The following is a 15,722-nucleotide window of genomic DNA, read 5'->3' on the forward strand; positions in this document are numbered from 1 at the left end:
CCCTGCATGAAGTAGAAAACAGCCTTGGAAGGATGTCTTAGCTCACTTACCAAAGCCTGGGCTCTGCAGTCACACTTCCTGGTTGACACGTGAAACTCGGGCTAGTTAGCTGGCGTCTCTGTGCCCAGTGTCCTTATCGGTAGAGCCGGTGACAATCCTGCCTGCTTGCTAGGGTGTCGTGAAGATTGAATGATGTCATGTAGGTGACTTGCTTGGAACAGTGGCTGACACAGTTATAATTGCTGCGTTTGCTGTTTTTCTTACTCTGTTCTAAATTAATCAGTAACACATGTGACACTCAAATACTGCCCTTTTTTTGTAAAATCAACCAGTCAGCATTTGTTGGATGCAGCCGTGAAGCTACAAAGAATGGTCCTGATTGTCAGGAAACTTAGAGCCTAACCGGAGGTAGAAAATACAAAATAATAACCGTACAAGAGAGTACAACAACCTGCTTAATAATAAAGATAATAATTGCTATGGAAGTTTCAAAAAATTTAAGTCAACATTCTTTTTAACTTGGTTGATAACTAAGAAGGCCAAAAGTAAAAACACATCTTTCAGCTTCTTTTTATGTTGTTCTTCCCTTAACACTCGGTCCTGTTTCCTTGAGGGGTACAGGAAAGGATGGGGGTGTGTGTCCTCTGTCCTCCACGATTTGTCCTCGTCGGCTTTTCCTTTCACGTGGCATTGGTGGGAACCAGTTGGTATTAGCCTGAGAATGGAAGAAGATTTTTATCATTTTGGTGTGGGATGCATTTTGACCTTTAGCCTCGCTAGTAGCCTGCTGATCAAAGGAATTTACTCCTTTAGAAAAGAAAAATTAAAAAGGTATGCTTTAATACCTAAAACAGCGCATAAACCAAAGAGATTGCCTTGGCCGAGCGGCGTGATTTAGCGGAAGTGAACCAAAGCCAAGTGGGCAGATGCAGCCGGGAGGCACCAGCCCCGACACTGTCATCCACCGATGTGGGACCCCACTGCTCTGCTGTCTGTGGACGCAGACTCCACCACCCCCCACGGACGTGGACCTCAGGCCTTGACTTGTGACACTTCTTACGCCCAGTAGCCTGTCGGGTCCTGCGAGCCTTCCCCACGCCCCGGGGAGGCCAGACCAAAGCCAGGAGCCCCGTGAGGGAGAACGCTCGGGAGTGTGGCCCGTCAGCCAGCGCGTGGCCAGCAGACGGAAGGAGTGAGGTCAGGGGTTCTAGGACTTCCCGAGGGCCCCTTGCTGGCATCACTGGCCTGGTCGAGTAACCACGTCTTTACTTCCTTCCAGACGTTTCTTCTCCCGAACCCTGGTTATGAGTACGGTCACTAGGGTGCAGGGCTTTTTATCCATCCTCCGTCTCCGTGAACACATCTCATCTGTGTCCCTCCCCGAGTTCACCCGTCCACTCTGCACGGCGGTGACGCCCACACCCCCTGCATTCAGAGGAGGGCAGCCACCCCTGGTTTTTCAAGGAATACTTTGCTAGCTTGTAAATTAACAGCGCTCCCTGGCTCTGTCATCGCCACTTTGTCACCATTGGAGAGTCATCTCGTGGCGTATAAAGCCACGAGCAAACTTCCAGCTCGAAAAGAGGAGCGTGTCTGTCCCTTAATAGCTGTGATGAAAAGATAGAAAGGTTTAAGGCATTGTTAAATGGGGAAGTTTGGTGATGTTTCTATTTAATCAATCATGCCTGGTGGCTTTGATAGTCAAGGGATGACTGTTCCCATATTTCTTACAAGGGGCAGCTATGTTTTCCTACAGCATTAAAAAATAAATAAATAAACATTTTTCCCTGTGATGCTGCCTACAGCCCCAGCATCTCCTCCAGCCTGTTCCCTCCTTCCTGCCTCGCTCACACTCAGGGAGCGTCTGGACCCCGTTCTGCGGGACTCTCTGCCTGGACCTGGGGGTTGGCTGCTGCCAACAACTCAGGACCCTGAGCACACAGGCCCGCCCCTTGCGTGTTCGGAACTCCCAGGTGCCCTACAGCCCAGGGCTGCTGAGGTGCTCTGGTGTCTCTTCCTGTCGAGGTCCACACACAACAGGACCATACCTTCAAACAACCATGCACACGTCAGCTGCTTCTCAGTTTGTGAGTGAGACTAAAGGGCAGGTGTTTCCTCTGGTGGCCAAACCAAAACCTCCAGCTCCCATCTCCTTCTGTCTCCGCCTCCCTGAATGCTCGACATCCCATGGTAGGTCCCACATTACAATGTACTGAGCACGCCGCTGCACGTTCACCCGTCTTTGATGGAGATGACACTGAGCTTCCTGTAATATAAGGAATAAAAGCTCTTAGTGGCCGGGCGCTGTGGCTCACGCCTGTAATCCTAGCTCTTGGGAGGCCGAGGCGGGCGGATTGCTCAAGGTCAGGAGTTCGAAACCAGCCTGAGCAAGAGCGAGACCCCGTCTCTACTATAAAATAGAAAGAAATTAATTGGCCAACTGATATATATATAAAAAATTAGCCGGGCATGGTGGCGCATGCCTGTAGTCCCAGCTACTCGGGAGGCTGAGGCAGAAGGATCACTCGAGCCCAGGAGTTTGAGGTTGCTGTGAGCGAGGCTGACGCCACGGCACTCACTCTAGCCTGGGCAACAAAGCGAGACTCTGTCTCAAAAAAAAAAAAAAAAAAAAAAAAAAGCTCTTAGTGCTTAGTTATGGAACTACCTGTCCTCTGTCCCCTCCTCTTTGAGAACATTCTTTCCTCAGGATGTGCAGTCTGGACTGGAATGTATCTTCTCATTCTGCCTGAAATTAAACTGCACTGGTAAAGAGAAGATAGTAGCTATGCATCATTAAGCAGCTAATTTAAATTATGAGATAGACATAAATCATACATATGTTTTTTAGCTAAAGTGTATTAACATTCATCCACAATAATATGCTGAATGTTTACTAATTCCTCTTCTCATTTTGTGGTGTAACAAGCATAAATGTAAGATTTTGATTCATTCATTTCATTTTAGCTGGCAATACATAAAGCAAGTCGTTAAAATGTGCTTTAAAAAGGAGGCTATAATGATATAAACAAATAATTTTTATGAATGAGCTTTAATATATTTCATTTAAATATTGGGCATAATTTTTACCCATTCAGAATATTCATAACAAGACACGTAATGAATCATGCGTAAAAATCATAAAGTTTTTTTTCTTTTAAATTTTTATCCAAGAAAGGAACAAACAGTATTGTGGCCAATATAGTTCTCTGACATTTCTACCAATTTCAGCCAATTACTTTCAGCTGCCCTCAAAAAAAAAAGATTTGCTTCCTGATACTTAGCACTGTCTTCTAACTGGTGGTTCGGGATTCTCCCTCCTGCTCCAGGAGGAGGTTGAGGACGGTGAGCATGACACTGAGAGCTGAGGTCCGGGCCGCACAAGGTCTGAGGAGCAGCCGACTGAGACCTCGGTACCCCTCTCTTTACTGGCTCTCCCTGTTTCCCTTGTTGCTCCTCTTCCGCTCCATGCATTGCCTCTTCCCCTTGTGGGCTGCACACCCGTCCCTGGAACCCAGGGCCCAGGAGGTTGGGTTAGAAGCTGCATTGAGCTTCTTGTCAGATTTCATCCAGTGGGTGGAGGGGGAGGTCATTGCAGGCCCAGATTTGGTGTTTAGGAACCAGCTGGCTGAGGGTCGAGCAGACAGACTGTCCCCATCTTTTCGTTAAGTGGCAGCTCCCTGCATCCCTGGAAGACTCACGTGAAGGCCATGCAGCTTCCGTATGCAGCCTTGGCACATGAAACTCAGCAGCTGAGCTCTTCTGTCTGTGGTTGTCATACAACTGCGGAAGACTCGGGATTGGTGTTGGTCATGCTGGTAGAAGATGTCAAAACAACAAGAATAAAAATAGTTTGCAGAAAACTTGCTCATGATACCATGTATCTCCAGGGACAGAGAAGAAGATAAGTATATCTTTTTGTGTGTGTGTGTGAGACAGTCTCACTCTGTTGCCTGGGCTAGAGTGCTGTGGCATCAGCCTAGCTCACAGCAACCTCAAACTCCTGGGCTCAAGCCATCCTCCTGCCTCAGCCTCTCAGGTAGCTGGGACTACAGGCACGTGCCACCGTGCCTGGCTAATTTTTTCTATTTTTAGATGTTTGGCTGATTTCTTTCTATTTATAGTAGAGACGGGATCTCACTCTTGCTCAGGCTGGTCTCGAACTTCTGAGCTCAAGCAGTCCTCCCGCCTTGGCCTCCCAGAGTGCTAGGATTTCAGGCGTGAGCCACCGCGCCCAGGTGATAAGTGTATCTTAAAGTCACCTTTCCAGTTTGTATTTTTCTGACTTTGAAATAGAGTCTCTTGTCTGCAGATTCTAATCACAGTTCAGGTAGAGTACTCCTTAGCTACACAGGATCCAGAGTGAACGATTTATGCACATTCAGATATTTTGACTTTTCTATATTTGTTCACATCTATTTACTGTTTACTTTTATTTTATGGATTCTTTTTACTATTTTAATAGATTTTTAAATACAAATATCTTAACACTCGGACAATTAACAAATATAACCATTCTTCATGTTGGCTTCAGAGCTTTTTGTAATACATGAGAGTGTCCCTATGTTCCAGCCTGTGCCACAGTGTCCCTCCCGGAGGCGGTCACAAGTGTAGGCTTGTTGTGTCTCCTTCCAGATCGTGTTTTTACGTGCTCACTTCATACATGTAATGCGGAAGTACAGACATCTTTGTGTATCTCAAGAGGGTATTGTCTTACGTGCTTTTTAAATGTAATTCATGAGAGCATCTTTCCTCCTGTTGCTCTTCCTTTTTCCCACTTACCTCATTCGTATCCGTCCACATCCATGAGGGTGAACGATTAGGGTCTTCCCAGTTTGGGGCTCTCATGAGCGGTGGTGTTATAAACATCCTTGTACGTTTCTCTTTGTACACACGTTCACGAGGTTCTCTGAGGTATTACGTTAAAAGTGGCGTTGTGAGGTAGCATGGCGTTTGTGTGTTCTGCCCTGTGTGTTCCTTTTCCTGTACCTCCTCATTTCAGCCCGATTCCTTTCCAAAGTAGCTGTGTTAATTTCCACTCCCAACAACAGTGGATGTCTTGTTTCCCTGCTTGTGTATCACCAAGGACTGTCAGACTTTTACCAGGCGGGTCTGAAGTCCTGCCTCTTGCCGTACCGTGCGTCTTCCTGACTCCTGCTCGGTCCCGTGTCCTTGGCTGGAGTGTCCTCTTCAGGGACTCTCGAAGCCAGTCCTGGCCTGTGTTTCTGTCGGGTTCTCTCTCTGTCTTGGATTTGTTGATGTTCTTAATATGGTTTAGGTATTTAATACTTCGTTATGTATCTTGGAAATATTTTCTCACCTTCTGGGAAATATTTCCAACTCTGAAAAAAATTCTAATTTAAAAATACCAACATAACCATTTTAGTTTGAAAAGTAACACATTTTAGGAGTATCGTCTTCATTCCACATACCATTACGTCAGGAATGATAGACCGATGTAAGCTGACCACCCGAATGTCGTGGCCAGGCAGGCTGAGACCTGTAACGGCGCCTGTGCTCAGCCTTCTGACACGCTCTCCTGTCTGACCGCGGCGCCCTGTGGCTCGGCCCGGCTGCCGGCTGTGGAGACGGCGCCGGAGCTGCGGTGCTGGAGGAACAGACTGCGTAATAGCTGACGTGCATCGCTTTACCTGGAGCCTCAGGAGCCCAGAGCCCCCCGGCCCCCGCTTCCCCGTGCACACCTGTCACATGCGCACCTCGAGTCCCTGAGCCACCTGCTGCTTGGCCTATCTTTAGCGGGAGTGAAGTGGGAGATGCGGTCCGCTTAGCGTGTGTTCTGGGACCCCCATCCGCATAGTCTTTGGCCCTGTAGACAGACGGCCCCAGTAATCTCCCCACACACCCACGGGCCACTGTCGCTGCCGTCTCAGTCTCCAGCCCTCCTGCCGCCACCCGCCCCACGGGTGGGGTTGTAAGGTCATCGGCACGGCCTGGCCCAGCACCAGAAGTGTTTCTGTTTTTGTCTGCTCGTCTTAAATGTTGACAACTTCAGAATTACTTTTCATGTTAGTGTTTTAAAATACCTTTCCAAAATCCTGCATGGTTTCTTTTCTGAGAACCATTCTTCATAGGCCTGTAATAGCCTTCTTTAATTTTCCTTTAATTCAATTATTTTTGATTTTGTATTTATTGCACTAGAACAGATTGTTGCCCCCACTATAGGGTTTGTATTCATGAGAGGTGTTTTGTTTTGTAATTTTTTTTATTTCAGAGATGGGGTCTCACTCTGTCACCCAGGATGGAGTGCAGCGATGTCACCGTAGCTCACGGCAGCCTCGAACTCCTGGGCTAAAGCAGTCCTCCTACCTCAGCCTCTCGAGTATCTGGGACTATAGGCATGTGCCACTGTGCCTGGCCAGTTTTTTTATATTTATTTCTTTTAGAGATGGGGATCTTGCTTTGTTGCCTAGGCTAGTCTCAAACTCCTGGCATCACACAATCTTCCTGCCTCAGCCTCCCAAAGTGGCATGAGAAGTGTTGACATGGATTATATCCATGGATAATATTATTAAATCATCATTTTATTGTTTTACAAACATCTCACTTTAGTGTGGTGAAACAACTGATGAACCAGTATTGATACAGCATTATTAACATTCATAGTTTACATTCGGTTTCACTCGTGTTGTACATATTCACTATATTTTTATCTACAAAGAAAATGTCTGTTCCTGACATAGTTCATTTAGAGCAGCTCAATTTCCCCAGACCCCCATCACCACCTTTTTCATCTGTTGTTTAGAATTCTCCCTCTTGTTCCAAAGAAAGACTCACAATAACAGTGAGCAGGTAAACGTACATAGTGCTTTGAATGTTTAAAGTGTTCTCTGCATTAAATTGTTCACTCAACTTAACTGGAAGAAAAATACTCAGCCAAAGATCTTTCCACTGGAAATAAAACACATTTTGATTATCTTCAATATGTTGTTTAAGAAATGCAGTGCTGCTTTATTTTTTTTTCTTTTCTTTTTGTACAACTATCCTGGGTATAAGTGCTGCTTCTAATACTAAATTCATATCTGTGTGTTTAAGTTATTAGATATAATGATTTAATATGAAAGCTCATTTCAGAACTTGATTCGTAGGGAATGTTAGTCAAACTAAAATTGGTGGGGCAAACACTTAAATTAATGGATGCTAAATCACTCCACTTCCTTGTTGACTGTCCGCTCCTCTATATCTGACTATCACGGTCTGCAGTCCTCCTCCACCCTGCCTCCAAAATCATGAGACGCGAATTTCAAGTTCCCAAATTAGGTTCTGTTTTTTATCAATACATAAATATACATGATCCCCTCTCTGTCTTCTCTGCGCTGGGAGCAGTTCTCCTGCCACAGCCCCTCACCCCCTGAAAATGTACGCCTGCTCAAAGTTCGTCTCCACCCCCTCTTTGGTCAAGAGCACCTCTCAGCTGCTGAGTCGACCATTGTCTGTAGTGGTGCTGAAACGACCAGAAACACTGACAGATGAGAACCTCGGGATCCTGGCAGTCTCACGTCCCCTGACCTCAGTTGTCCCTAGCCACAGCTTCCAAACCAGCACCATTTCAAGGGACATCGACACGGCAGCCAAGTTCATTGGGGCTGGGGCTGCCACAGTTGGGGTGGCTGGCTCTGGGGCTGGGATTGGGACTGTGTTTGGGAGCCTCATCATTGGTTACGCCAGGAACCCTTCTCTGAAGCAACAGCTCTTCTCCTACGCCATTCTGGGCTTTGCCCTCTCAGAGGCCGTGGGGCTCTTTTGCCTGGTGGTGGCCTTCCTCATCCTCTCGCCATGTGAAGGAGCCTCTCCACCTCCCATAGTTCTTTCTCCCGTGTCTCGTCTGCCCTGTGTGTTCCTTTTCCTGTACCTCCCCAGGCAGCCTGGGGAAAGTGGTTGGCTCAGGGTTTGACAGAAGAAAGGTAAATAAATACTGTATTAATAAGAAAAAAATATATATATATATATATACATGATAGCTCAGAATTAAAAATTCAGCATGTTTCAAGTGTCTGATTTTATTTTCCATGACATAATTAATTCACCTGTCAGAGCTAACACTTTCTGCTTACGTTAGATTTCCATTCCACGCTATGCTGTGCCAGAATGTTCACACACTCATTGTCAGTTCTCTCTGCTGTACCCATTCGGGGAAGGCCTGTTAGGTGATCTTACTGCTCTTCACTTTGCTCACCATTCTCATGACAGTTGGTGTTTCCAGTCTTTTTTTTTTTAGAACAAACTATTAAAGATGTGGAAATTTTCAGTTTGGGGTTCCATTTCTACCATTAGAACACCCAAATGAAGGTCTCTTCTTAACCTGCCTTGCCCACAAAGATTTTGTGGTGACATTCAGAATTTGCCTTTGCCAGTCACTGAGCTAGAACTGAAGTCCCCCCGGATCAGACAAGGTCGTATCCGACTCACAGCACGGGGGCACGTACCCCAGTCCTGAGTTTGTCTTCATGCCCCATGGGCTCTGGAAACTTTAGTTGAACAAATCATTTAAATAACAAATAGTTAAGATACTTTTTAGGAGTATCTCAGCATTCTTTTTTTTTTTTTTAATTTGTAATGCAGCATCAAGGTGGAAGGTGGCTTGCTGACCGTCATGAGTGGGGCCCTGTGTTCTTGGTGGACACCCACGTACGTGAGCAGGGCCCCAGCGCTGAGTGCTGGAGGCACGGCTTTGCACCGGCTGCCTGCTCCTGTCAAGGTGGAGGAGGACAGCTGGACCGGCAGAGACAGAGGGTGGTGTTGGGAAGTAAACACAGCGCAATAATCCCAGCAAAGCGCCCTCATAACTTGAAAATGAGTCGGACGTGCTGCAGCACATATCGGGGTTTGTGCCTTACTGCAGCAAGAGTGAAGCTGTTGGAGTTGGGCAGAGGGTACGGCGGGTCCCTTCATGCTCTGTGTTTAGGTGACACCAGCTTCCGTGTGTCCAGCTCAGGCTTCACAGCAAGCTGGCCACATCCGAGGCTTCCTGGTTTGCACAGGAAGCTCCAGAGATGCCACGATCCGCCAGCGCGGGCGGCGCGGCCAGGGTGACGAAGCAGCTCCCTTCCCCCCTTCATTTTTCTCTGCCCAGCGCCGAGGCCTGGGCGATTCCCAGCACGTTTCTCTCCTCTGTAGTGGCAGTATGGATCTCCGGCACGACAGGGGACTAAGATAAATTTTGTAGGAGTATTTTCATTTAATGTTTTCTGAATGATTAATGAGAACGCTTCTGCAGTATTTATAGCAACCTAGATTTCAGCCGGTCACAAGGATGCGTGGGAATATCCAGAGAAACAGATCCACTAGGAATTCTTTTTCTTTACAGATTTTGACTACCCCCCCCCCAGCCCCCACTTTCTCCCTGCAGGGGAGAGACAGGCCTCGGGCTGCTGCGGAAGCCTCGCACGTTTCATCTTGCTTGACAGCTGTCCTCGCACAAGGGCTTTGCTGAGAGTCCCAGTGCAGCTCTTCAGAGACGGGCTGGGTTTGGCCACCGAGAGGAGAATCAGTTTAGAGGTGCTTTTATGTGCATTTATGTAAAACAAACAAAAGTGTGAGTTACATTAACGCAGCTTCTGTCCGTATTTTATTAAAGAGAAGGAATGGTTTCCTTGAGAACAATGACCGTGTCTCTCGTGTCGTGCAGCCAGTGCCTAGCCTCGTGCTTGGCACTTTAAACGTGCTGAATAAATGTCTGTTAAATTAACACGTTCCGCCTAGAATTAATAGACAGTGTTTCTTCAGCTGTTTGGATTCTACAAACAGCATGTTTTTTCTAGGCAGGGGTATTTTTCTTTCTGATGTGATTTCCTTCATTTTTCTTTTTCATACGAGGCTGTGTATGTGTGTTCCTTTTGACTTTTCTTAAGATTTTTAATCAATACAAGACCTTTCCAGTGACTCACGTCAACCAGGAGGGAGCTTCTTCCTGCTTCAGTCTCTGCTTTGTTCCCAGTATTTCTAAGAAAGACACAAATGCGACGAGGTGTTTGAGGCAGAGACGGGCCCAGGCTGCCAGTCACCACCATCTTCCCTTGTTTTTGTGTCTGCCCTGGAGAGTCCACCCCCAGATGCCAGTCACGGGAGCCTGTTAGGATCGCTGGCTGCAGCTCCCATCCCGAGGCTGGGAGGGACGCCTGTGGATGCTGCCAGAACCTTCCAGCTGACAGGCTCTGCAGAGGCGCTGCAGAGGGCCTGTGTGGTTGCATGTTGGCAGGTTTTGATGAACTGGGACTAAGGAATGTTTTTGTTTACTTGGCAAGCGGCTGTGCATATGGAGAAGACAGGGTGATGGGGTACCCTGTTTCCCCGAAAATAAGACAGGGTCTTATATTTATATTTCCCCAAGAAGACACCCCAGGGCTCATTTTCAGGGGGTGTGTTATTTTCCCCTCAAAGCCTCAGCTTGCAGCACGCACAGGATGGCCAGGACCCGACAGGGGCAGCCGACCTTGTTGGTGGGGCTGCCCGCACCTTTCCTGTCACCTCTGGGATGGTAGCTGTCATGATGGGGCAGACAGAGAAGGGCTGCTCGTCTTCTTTACCGCTCCGAGACGAAATGCACGGGTTGTGCAGATGCGCTGCGTAGCCACACCCACCACTAGGGCTTATTTTCGGGGTAGGGCTTCTATTGTGCAAATGCTTAGAGATCCTGCTGGGGCTTATTTTATGGGGAGGTCTTATTTTCAGGAAAACACGGTAGTACCGGCATAGGGAGGAAACAGCCGTCCTCCTGCCGCAAAACCCGGGCAGTCTCCCTTAGGCCGGGTTTCAGTGTGGCCGCAGGGCGGACGGTGGGGCAGGCACCTGTCACCCTCCATGGAGCCCTGGTGGCCAGAGGTTCCTTGGAGACACTGCTGGCTTCTCAACTGTTGTGTCAGGAGCAGGGGGAGGGCTCGTTACTATTTTTTAAAATAGCATGTTAAAATTTTTTTCTTTTTAAAAAATGTGTTCTATTTTAATTCTGAAAGAATTTTGCTACATTAATATTAGTGTTATTTGTGATTTTATTCAACATGCCCCTCGATTTCAAGGAGGAAATGGGTAAATTTTGTTCACAAAATGTCCTGCCCAGGCCCTTAATAAGCAGTCCCCATGGCAGCTCCTGGGCACGTGTGAGGTTTCACGTGTGCACGCCGACCACGGTTCATCCTCCCGCCCTCGGCGGCAGCGCAGAGCCCGTGGGGTGCCCGTGTTTGGCCCCACCCCCTCCAACCCCCGCTCACTGCTGTCCTCAGAGTTCAGGCAGAATTTCTTGACATTCCTTGCCTTACACTCCCACCCACTCGTCCCCACGGTCTTTACATGCCTGTGTGGTTTTTTAAAGGGCAGGAAATAGCAAGGAAACAATGTGTATTAATATTATAACTAAGGAGGGATGTTGTCTTACATGATATATGATGAATACACTACATAGTACCGATGACGTGTTTTAATTTGATCCTAATGAGTTTAGATGTGCATTTTGAGACTTGTTTATAAAAATATAAATGATATTGCCGGATAACATTTGGGTTAGTGAATTTTAATTTCACATCAATAAGGTGATGTTTTAGAGCAGCTTCTCAATCTTCCACATGTATACCAGCCACCGAGTACCTTGCAGAGTGCAGATTCTGATGCGGTAGGTCTGGGTGGGCCGAGATTCTTGCATTTCTAACAAGGTCTCAGGTGGTAAAAATTGCAAGTGGTTTGAGGGGCAAAGTTTTAGATGCAGTAGGCTTTCCTGTTACTTCTGAGCTCACCTTGCACTTGTAACTCTCTTCCAAAATGTGTTGGTATCTTCCCCTGCCAGCTTGCATATGCAGTTAATTAAAATAACTTTCTTTTAGTCTCCTTGTAGCTTTAGGCTAAAAATAAGTATCTGTTTCATTCAAAGCTGTGAACTTTGAAGCTGCACATACCATTAGAAAGTGTCATTTTTTAAAATATTTATCAAATTACAGACCACTTTTCTATGGCTAAACTAAACAACCCAACTATATGCTCTATCCAGTTGGATTCCACCAGTTCACATACAGCATAGTTGGTATTGGAAACTATTGAGGTTATACCTAATTAGGTCCTCAGCTCAGCCCATAAAAGCCTATTTAACTCTTAAATGTACCTTGAATAGAGTGTCAGCTACAGCTGGTCACTATAATAATATTTCAAAGAAAAAATACATATTTTAAGTTCCAACTTGAGATCTAAGAACAGTCTTTCCCCAGCCTGTCCCCAAAAGGAATGGATCTGATTTTATCCTCTTTCATAAGGCCATACACATATCTCAACTGTGCTTAATAAAAATTCTATTTTCATTCCAGTACCTTGGGAATGCCACCTTTGTTGTATTCTAAATTCTATATGCAGTTGGGTTTATCTTCTTTTTTTTTTTAATTACAGAAATCTTGAGTAGAGAGTTCCATATACCTTCTTTCCTCCTCATAGTTTGTATTAACATCTTGCATTATTATTATTAATATCTATTAACATTTTGCAATAGTGGGGCACATTTATTACAATTGATAAGCTGGTATTGGTTCATTAATATTAATGCCCATAGTTTACATTAGGGTTCACTCTTGGTGTTGGATGTTCTGTGAATTTTAACAAATGCATAATGTCACGTGAGACCAGGCATGGATCAGAGCCTGGGATCTGGAAGCAGCATGGGCTGAGCCCAGCAAGCCACAGGGGCTCTGGGCAGCACCACTGGTACGCACACGGCTCCAAACACACGCACACCCACGTGCAGGGGAGGAGACCCCATGACCATCTGTAAACCAGTCGCAGAAGTGGGGTAGGTGCCACACACAGAGAGGACAAGCCCCCGCCCAGGTTCTCCCTTCTCTCTTCACACCTGTAATTCCAGTACTTTGGGAGGCCAAGGCAAGGAGGATCCCTTGAGGCCAGGAGTTCAAGACCTCACCTCTATAAAAATATTTTAAAATTAGCTGGGTGTGGTGGCACAGACCTGTAGTCCCAGCTACTCCGAAGGCTGAGGCAGGAGGGTTGCTTGAACCAAGCAGTTGGAGGTTACAGTGAGCTGTGGTGACACCACTGCACTCCAGCCTGGATAACAGAGTGAGATCTGGTCTCAAAAAACAAAGAATCACAATGTCATGTGTCCATCGTAGTATCATACAGAATAGTTTCACTGCCGTAAAAATCCTCAGTGCTCCACATATCAGTCCTCCACCACCACCACCCCTGGCGACCCCTGATCATTTTACTGTGTCCATGGTTTTGCCTTTGCCAGATGATAATATGATCGGACTCATTCAGACTGGCTCCTTTCACTTAGGAATATGCATTTGTCGCTCCTCCGTGTCTTTTTCTGCTTTGGGAGTATATTTCTTGTCACTGAATAATATCACATGGCATAGATGCACCACAGCGTATTTATCCACTCAGCATTTAAGGAATATCTCGGTTACTTCCAGTTACTGGCAATTACAACTAAAGCTGCCATAAACGTTCTTATGCAGGTGTGTGTAGACACAGTTTTCAAATGCTTTGGGTAAATACCTGCGGTGCGATTGCTGGCTCTTATGGCAAACATATGCTTACCTTTCGTTCCATTTTGCATTCCTGTCAGCAAGGAATGAAGCTTCCTCTGGGTCCACATCCTCATGAGCACTTGCTATTGTCGGTTTTTTGGGGTTTTAGCTATTCTAACAAATGTGTAGCGATATCTCATTGTTTCAGTTTGCAGTTCCCTAATAGCGTAATGATAGTGAGTATCTTTTCAGATGCTTGTCATTTATTAATGTAAATCTTCCATGGTGAGGTGTCTGTTCATATCTGTTGCTCGTGTACTAATTGGTTTGTGTGTTTTACAAATATTTTCTTCCTATCTGTGACTTGTCTCTTCATTCTCTCAACAGTATCTTTCACAGACCATAAGTTTTTAATTGTAATGAAGTCCAATTTAACAATTTTTTTCTCTCATGGTTTGTGATTTTGGTGTCATATCAAAGAAGTTATCACCAAACCCAGGTCCCTTAGATTGTCTGTTCAAGAAGTTTTATAGTTTTTACATATTACATTTAGGCCTACTATCCATTTTGAGTTAATTTCTATGGAAGATGTTAAGGTCTGTGACTACATTCATTTTTTTCCATGTGGATATCCCAGCTCCATTTATTGGAAAAAGCTGCCCTTTCTCTATTGGATTACCTTTGCTCCTTTGTCAAAGACCAGTTGACTGTATTTGTGAGGGTCTTTCTCCGCTCTCTGTTCTGTTCCGTTGACCTATTTGTCTTTTCTTTTGCCAATGCCACGCAGTCTTTATGACTGTAGCTTTATAGTATGACGTGAAGTTAGGAGGTCTGAGCCTTCCAGCTTTGCTCCTCTCTTCAATACTGTGTTGGATATTCGGGGCCTTTTGCTCATCTACAGTACTTTAGAACAGTTTTGTAGATAACCACAAAATGATTTGCTGAGACTTTGATTGGGATTGCACAGAATCTGTAGATCAAGTTGTAAACAACTGATCTCTTAGCAATATTGAGTCTTCCTATTCATGAACATGGAATATCTTTTCATTTATTCTAATCTTTGATTTTTTTTATCAGAGTTTTGTGGCTTTGTTCATATAGATCTTGTGCATATTTTGTCAGATTTACACTTATTTCATTTGTTTTGATGCTACTGTGAATAGTATTGGGGCTTTAATTTCAAATCCCAATTGTTCATTGCTGGTATTTAGGAAGCCATTTGGCTTTTCGATATTTACCCTGTATCCTGGAACCTTTAATCACTTATGGGTTTAGGAGTATTTTTGTTGATTCTTTGAAATTTTCTTCATAGATAATTATGTCATCTGTGAACAAAGACAGTTTTGTTTCTTCTTTCTCCATCTGTGTAGCTTTGGTGTCCCTTTCTTGTCTTATTGCAGTAGCCAGGACTGTTCATGCAATGCTCAATAGGAGTGATGAGAAGGAACATTCTTGCTCTATTAATGTTCTTGGCGGGAAGGCATCTAGTTTCTCTCCATTAAGTATGTTGTTAGCTACAGTTCTTCTGTAGCTGTTATTTACCTAGTTGGGGACGTTTCCCTCTATGTCTAGTTTGCTGAGAGTTTTTATCATGAGTGGGTGTTGGATTTTTGTCAAATGTGTTTTCTGCATCTATTGATATGACTTTTGTTCTTTAGCCTGTTCGACATGATAGATTATGTTAATTGACTTTTGAATGTTGGACCCAGCCTTGCATACCTGGAATAAATTCCACTTGGACATTCTTTATAATTCTTTTTTTGTCACTTTGTTTTGTTTTATTTTTTGAGACAGGATCTTGTTCTGTTGCCCAGGCTAGAGTACAGTAGCACCATCCTAGCTCATTTCAACCTCAAAGTCCTGGGCTCAAGCGATCTTCCTGCCTCAGCATCCTAAGTAGCTGGGACTACAGGCACACATCAGCACACCTGGCTAATTTGTATTCTTTTATTTTTTTGCTTGTTTTAGAGATGGGATCTCACTATGTTGCCCAGGCTGGTCTCAAATTCATGGCCTCAAGTGATCGTCCCAACTTGACCTCCAAAAGTCCTAGGATTACAGACATAAGCCACTGTACTCAGCCTCTTTTTATATATTGTTGGATTTGATTACTAATTTTTTGTTGAATTCAATACTATTATATTTGATTTACTAATTTTATTAAGGATTTTTGCATTTATGTTTATAAGTGATATTATTCTACAGTTTCCTTGTAATGTCATTTTCTGGCTTGGTTATTAGAAT

General features: G+C 45.1%; 1 protein-coding gene and 1 pseudogene across 1 annotated transcript in view; both read left to right on the forward strand.

The window, feature by feature from the left end:
• The window catches only part of TRAPPC12 (trafficking protein particle complex subunit 12), an 82,637-nt gene that overhangs the window by 38,675 nt on the left and 28,240 nt on the right, over positions 1–15,722 (forward strand). The gene's annotated exons all lie outside the window — the stretch shown is intronic.
• Positions 7,283–7,928, forward strand: LOC142870008 (ATP synthase F(0) complex subunit C2, mitochondrial pseudogene; annotated as a pseudogene).

Source organism: Microcebus murinus, chromosome 3, assembly GCF_040939455.1.
Source record: "Microcebus murinus isolate Inina chromosome 3, M.murinus_Inina_mat1.0, whole genome shotgun sequence".
NCBI classification, from domain to species: Eukaryota; Metazoa; Chordata; class Mammalia; order Primates; family Cheirogaleidae; genus Microcebus; species Microcebus murinus.